Here is a 7,319-nt window from a genome sequence, read left to right on the forward strand (position 1 = left end):
TCTTCTAGCTAATTTGCATAGTTCAGCAACACATGTTGAGCTTCCTCCTCCTTTCCTTTCACATGCACAAAGGAAAATGAGGAATAAAAGGCTTATTAGTCCTTTGAGTTGAAACTCACATGCAGTGTTTGCATGCAAAACTGGAAACACAAAATTTAGGACCTCGAAAACTAATGCTAGTATATGTCAAGTGTTGGGAAAATTACAAAAAAAAAATTGTAATATTCTTCTAAGAAGTACATAGACAATTAGGCTGAGGCGCGGGTATCTCACTTTTCTTAAGAAGATTCAAGCCCACTAAGGTTTGACAAAAATTCACAAACCAGTGTAGCAGTATATTTCTTAACTTGTCCCCTTCAGGATATAACAGTCCAATTAAATTGTGTTTGACTCAGACCTCTGTGCACAAAAAGAGAAGAGTCTAAAGCTTCACCACTAGAACACCCTTATTTAGCCAATATAAGTAAAAGATGCAAAGTATGAAGGAATAAAGATTGTATTTATTAGGAAAGTGGTAGTGGGATCATAAATAAAAAGACAATGGGAAAATGCTAATAATTATTGTTTATTCTCACCCTTAGTGAACAGGATAATAAACACAATTTAACAAACAAAAAAAATTATTACAAGAGTTACAAAAGTTGAAAAACTAAAGACTCCATCTTAATTTTCCACTAACCACAAATAATGACAAATAAACTTACTTTCTCAGTAACAACCAAATAATAAGAATTATAATTTATTTAATTTATTTAATACCAACATCAAGCACTCATATCATGCAGTGTAGAACAAGAACATCCAAATTATAATAAAATCATAATAGTTCATCATATTTTCTAACCACAAAAAAAATTACTTATTCATAAGAGTTCATGGGTATACCGAGCTTTCCTTTATAAAATTGTCTTAATTAAGAGTATGATAGTCATCATTTCATTCTTACGTAATAGAGACAATCTTAATTGAGTGTACAAGCCACCTCGTTTGTGAAGTGTACATATGAATAAGTTATTTGGTGGAACCAAACTCTTGATATCTATAGGTCTTATATGGTTATATATGGCAGACATGGATTTAGTTAAGTTGACTAAAGTAATTTGTTTTATTCTCTGCACTCAAGTTTGAATCTCTCATTTCCGTAATTCAGTGTAATTATCCTATCATTTGTTTGAAAAAATAGAGCTTATTTATGTAAGTAGAATTTACACTTACGAAACCATCTTGTGAAAGAAAAGTGCCCATAATTAAGCTCATATTGTATATATTCCAAAACGTGTTTTCTCCAACTTTGCACATTTGTGTCCTAACACTTATGATCCAACCAAAAGAATAGATCCTTCGTAATAGACCTAAAATCAAGACACGTAAAATATTGCTTGGCATGCCGCTTCACAGGATTTTCTTGAATTTTTCATAACTTACCAAGATAGAGTAAGCTCAAATATTTCTTGTAGACTTGGTCATATACACTCTCCCTGCCTCCGAAGACATATACATTTCGATTTTAAAAGGATTAAAGTTAAGACTTAATTTTTAAAGTTAGAATATTGGGAATTAACCATAAATTACAAACTTTATTAAAAGATAGTCCATAATTTCTGATACAACCTTCACTCTATTTCTAATAAAAATTAGCTCGGAAGTTGGAAGTCCATAGTTAAACTTTGGGATTGTTGCTGAAATCTTATACTTTAAATTAAGATAGATGAACAAAAAATAAAAAAAAGAGGTAGCCAAGGTGGGTTGACTTGAGAAGTCCAGGGGAAAATGATTTAGATGTTAATCATTAACAAAGAAATTCCTCTCTTTTGTGGCCAAGTGTTTCATTAATAGGTAGGTCTGGCAATTTCTTACATAACCCGTTAACACAACACGTAAACGATACGAAAATAACAGGTTTCAAGTCAACATGATAACTAATTGGGTCATTATTGGGTCACGATAATAACCCATTAATAACAGGTCCTTAAGAGGTTTACACGAGAGTGACATGTGGGTAACCTATTTCGACACGATAAGAAAAAAATTATTTTGATGATTTTAATTTTTTAAACTACTAAAAAAAAAATTACTATAAAATACAATATATATATAATGAATAAGTATATATTGTTTATTAATTATTATACTATTATTATTCTATATAAAATTTAAAATTTAATTTTTGTTTATTTATTTATTTTTATATTATATTATAGACAAAGATTGAGATTAAAAATCATAAAACACTTTAAAAATAAAAATATCAAGTAATTTAAAAATACCAAACACATTAAAAAAATTATAATAACTAATTTACATGTGCGAAAAATATGAAAAAAAATGCAAACGCTTGTAGTCGCATCCTCTACTTTTTGAGAATGGGTATATGATCGTTTGAATTTTTAAAACCATACAAACTCTCATGAATAGTATTTTTAAGGGAGTTCAAAATAAACAAAATTCATACTCATTAATGTATGAGTCTGAAAGATGTGAAAGCATAATAAACGTTCATAATTGCATCCTCAATGCTTAGACGATGGTTACATGGTCGTTTAGATTTTTAAAACCCTCCAAATCTCATGAACATTGTCTTTTATTTGAGTGCAAAATTAATAATAACTATTGTAGAAGTGTGAAAAATGTAGTCACTCGTAATGAAAAACTTTACAACTTTCATGAAGGGGTCAACTCCGAAATTTAGTATTTATATACTAATTTAGTATTATGTTTTACATTTTTTTGGGTCATATTATGTTTTTCATTTTCATTTTTATTGATTTAAAATATATTTTTCTTAATGGGTAACGGGTAGGGTCATATTACCTAATAATATTAACGGGTTGATTTCGGGTCGGATCATATTACCTGTTTACTTTAACAGGTATGACACGACACAACCCGTTAAGCTATCTGTTATGACATGAAAACAACACGATCACAAGAAACACAACACGAATGCCAGGTCTATCAATAGGCACATAGTGCTTGCATTATTTTATGCAATATTTTGCGATTAATAATTCTTTAATTACAATTAGTGTGTTTCAATCTTTAATCTCAAAAAGTTTAGACAAAAGGTGACCAGACTGAGAGGGACTGACCACGAACAAAAACAAAACACAAGATTTTCCAAATTCTGTGGTTAATTATTCAAAGCAACTCCGCGTTGATTGCAGCCTTCTTTCACCAAAATACATAAAGAATGGCTTCTTTAGAATAGAAAGAACAATTAATTTGTATTTCATTTTTCATGGCTTCATTCTGATGGAAAATTTGACTTGGAAGTCTTCTAAAGACTTCAACAAGTCTTTCTATCTTTCTAATTAAACGACAAGCCTGCTCACCCACCATATCTATATATGTCCTCTCATCATTCTACCCTATTACATGCTGTTGGGTGTTGAGGCCTTGTTTTCTTTTCTGCCTTTAAGTTGAAAGAAAAAAGAAAACTGTTACAAATTTAATTACCTGTTCATTGCCCTTTGATTTTTCTGCTATTTCCTCGAACTTTCTCAAGCTTTGGAGGAGTAATAATTGATGGAAGAATCTGGTTATAATATAAATTAAGATTTAGTTTGAGATGTAATTTGTAATGAAATCCAACCATGTTCCATATATAAAATAAAATCCAAATTCTGGAGCATCATGTCTCAAGTGACGGAATATAACAGATGTGTGTAATTGATGAGTGTGTGAACTTCACACCTAAAGATTAAAACCTTGTCTGATAGTATAACCGATTTTTCACTTCTGCACTTATATTATTACTAATCAGTTTTAATTGGATGTTTGCATTTTAATACACGATTAGATAGGTCTAGAAAATTGGTCGTGTTTGTGTCATTTTCGTGTAATATTTGTTATCTCAACATATCGTATCGTATCAAACTTGTCAAGGAAAATATATTTAATTCGCACCAGGCCTTGTAAAAGTGAAGGTTGCAGGAGAAGAATTCAGTTCTAGGTTCAAAAGTCTTGACTATTAGTTCACCCAAAAAAAAAAAAGTCTTGACTATTATTGATCAGTGTATTCCACTCTATTTAATTACAAGGATGGACACCTATTTACAACATATGAATGAACGTGAAATAAAGAGGATTAAATAGACCTGCCATTTTTCGTGTCGTGTTTTACACCAACTTACTCATGACGAGGCCAGAAGAGTAATCAAAAGAACTCCAGCCTTCCCTTTTATTCCAATCGGCCTTCTCGTTCTCATATTTGTGTTGTTTTCATGTCATATTCGATATTTTAATAGGCCGTGTCGTGTAACACCCGTTAAAATGAACAAGTACACTACTAGGAATAACTTCTTGGGCGACGAAGGGAAAATTGTCGCGCAAAGAAAAAAACCGTCGTCGGAAACATTGGGCGGTGAAGACTCCACCGCGCAAAGCTCATGACGTCAGGCATTGCGGGACGAAGGAAAGGTCTATCGCCCAAAATGAAGATTGTGCGACGAAAGTCGTGGTTGTTTCACGTACCGAGCGACGAAACTGGGTTTCAACCCCCCAAACTCTTTCACAACGGTCACATGGGTTCGACCCACAAAGTCTTGCGCGACGGACATTCAAGTTCGACCCACAAAGTCTTGCACGACGGACATGTAGGTTCAACCCACAAACTCTTGCACAACGGATATAGAGGTCATCACAGTAAGATTTTAAAATCAGTTTTTTAAATAATTTATTATTTATTTTAAAATTAGTTTTATAAATAAATTATTTTTATTTTTTCGCTTATGTAAAAATGAATTTAATGAAAATAAAAATAGAAAATGTAAAGAAGAATATTGAATTGAAAATTTATTGTAAATGTACATACAATGGAAAAAAGTATTTTTAAATTCAAAAACAATTTAAAACAAAACTAAAAAAAGAAATCTGTGACGTCACATTCATCGGCTGGTGGTGTAGTTGCTGTGTCGGGGGGATGGGAGGTCATTTTTGGAGGTAGTTCAACATCGGGGAATTGAATGCCAGAGATCTGAAGTGCACGACCTATTTGGTACATCAAATTGTTTTGGGCCGCAATCTGAGACTGTTGGGTCACAATCTGCTCCTTCAAGCCCACCACTTCAGATGTCAGCATTTCGACCTGTTCATCTCTCTGCCTAGAGGATGAAGCAAATGGGTCCCGAAAACGGGCTTTCCCAAGCCCTTGGTGAATATTCTCATGCCAACGATTGAGGGTCTGATCAAGTGTGTCAATCATGATCTAAAACCCAGCATCCTCAGGGGGAAACACCTCCTCGATCAGGGTCTTGAGGGGAAGCTGGGAAGCCACCTCCTCTAGAACTATCTGGCCCTTCTCCACCATGGTGGACTAGAAAAATGAAAAAAAAAACAAATTAATTTGAATATACATGTAATTAATATTAATAAAAATTGAATATTATAAATTTGAAAGAACTTACATGATGCTGCTTCGTCGGCTTATCCCCCGGTCAAACGTAGACCTCCTTGAACATGTCAATTTCAGGAAACTTTGACCCCCTAAAAAAATTTAGAAAGTCTTAACATAGATTACCAATTGTGTAATAAAGAGTAAAAAGATTGAAAACTTAAAATAAATATACGGTTACCTTACGTCGCCCCTCCAACCTATAAGAGAAGCGTTGTGACCCGGATCGATGAAGTTTCTTCTTCGACCGATTGATTGAGTTTGCCTTCACTTTTTTCTGTTGAATTAAAAAAAAAAAAAAAAAAAAAAAAAAAAAAAACATATTAGTTTAGATATTTATAACAAATGAATGAAAAAAAATGTGTTTTTGAAAATTGTAAACTTTTTTATTAATATATTATTAAATATAAATTATACATACCAAGTATTTCTCGTCTTGAAAATGGCCGCAGAGCCACTCCCATTCATCCCGATAATCCAACAACTCTATAGGGCACCCAACTTTTAGAGCGACCTTCGGACCGTCATATAGCTCATAATGCTTGTGGAGGTCGCTCTTCCATTGAGTGAACCTACTGGAGCAAAGGTCATTGATGTACTCCATTTGGTTGGAATTGAGGTTGGAGAGCTTATAGTGATGCTGCAAAACTCAACAAATAAATAGTAGTTAAAATTTATAATATTTGTATACTTTAATAAAAATTTAGTATTTCAGGTTGAAAATACTTACCGATAATTCATAAAGCACGGCGTCCTTGGTTTCTTGTGGCACAGCTCTCCATGACTCCCACCTGAGGGGGCAATGGTTCTTGATAACGCAGCCAATGTCGGTGGCCAACGCATTGTGCTGCTCCTTTGTTGCAGCTGCACGATGTCGAAGATCCCACGTAATGGTAGAAAAATAGAATTCATCTAATCATACAAGTTTCTTCAAAAATCAAGAATACTATTTAATTAGATGCTCTTTGAAAACAAGATCAAAACGATTATTGTGCTTGAAGTACTTCAACTGGTGTATACAGTCAAGGATATAGAATCATTTTAAATGAGCATCTCCATAATTATATGTTCCTTAATTTTTTTGGTTAAATGTGTTTGCATATAAGCGAGATTCTACACTAATATACACCAAAAGAGGAGGAAAAGGCAGGAAGGAGGGATGGAGCAAGCTTACCTGTTTGGGATCCCTCTCTATGGATAGAGGAAGCATCACCAGATGGCTGAGCCTCCTCAGAAGTATGAGGCCGTCTATAAGTCCATTGGGCGCTTAGGACAGGATGCGTCATTGAAGAAGTTGATGACGCAGCAGCCATAGACACCGTTGGCCCCAATGGCGCAACCGGAGAGACACCCGGCGTGGCCATGTCAGGTGTGGAGGTGGCAGCAACATTACGTCCTTGAGAAGGTGTCTAATTGCCCTTACTAGCTGCCCGCCGGTTTGATATTAAGTTCGACATCTACAAAAACAATCATGAATCTATTCAGATATCTTCTTGTTATATGCATTTCATTTCACATATATAAGGTGAATGAAAACATGAGATAGGAATAAAATTGAGTATTGCAAGGAACATGTTTTTTCATGAAAACAAACAAACAAGTTTACCCATTTATAATATTTGCATGCCATTACAAAGTTAAAGCCAACATATTATCAAATCAATAATCTTCAAACACTTTTGGGTATACAACATTTTTATGCATTGAAGAAGATCACTTATAGATGCAATGAAGAATATTCTCACCACTATTTATACTAGATACAAAGCTTAATGACTACACAATCCTTATAACTACCCAATTCACTAGCTTATGACACATGTAATACATCAATCAATGGCCCATGTCATCATCTAAAACCATTCAAATCACTCAATACCTTGGTGCGAATTCGAATAAAAATAAATGAAAATAGTATGAGGACATG

General features: G+C 33.6%; 1 long non-coding RNA gene across 1 annotated transcript; it reads right to left on the bottom strand.

The window, feature by feature from the left end:
• Positions 1 to 5,813: 5,813 nt before the first annotated feature.
• On the bottom strand, positions 5,814 to 6,851 carry LOC137724552 (uncharacterized). The gene is made up of 2 exons (XR_011067456.2): positions 6,123 to 6,851; positions 5,814 to 6,032 (listed from the first exon to the last, which is right to left on the bottom strand). It is a non-coding gene; the product is annotated as an uncharacterized LOC137724552 (long non-coding RNA).
• Positions 6,852 to 7,319: the final 468 nt, after the last annotated feature.

This window comes from Pyrus communis, chromosome 5 (genome assembly GCF_041283825.1).
Source record: "Pyrus communis isolate YQ-2024b chromosome 5, ASM4128382v1, whole genome shotgun sequence".
Classification (NCBI taxonomy): Eukaryota; Viridiplantae; Streptophyta; class Magnoliopsida; order Rosales; family Rosaceae; genus Pyrus; species Pyrus communis.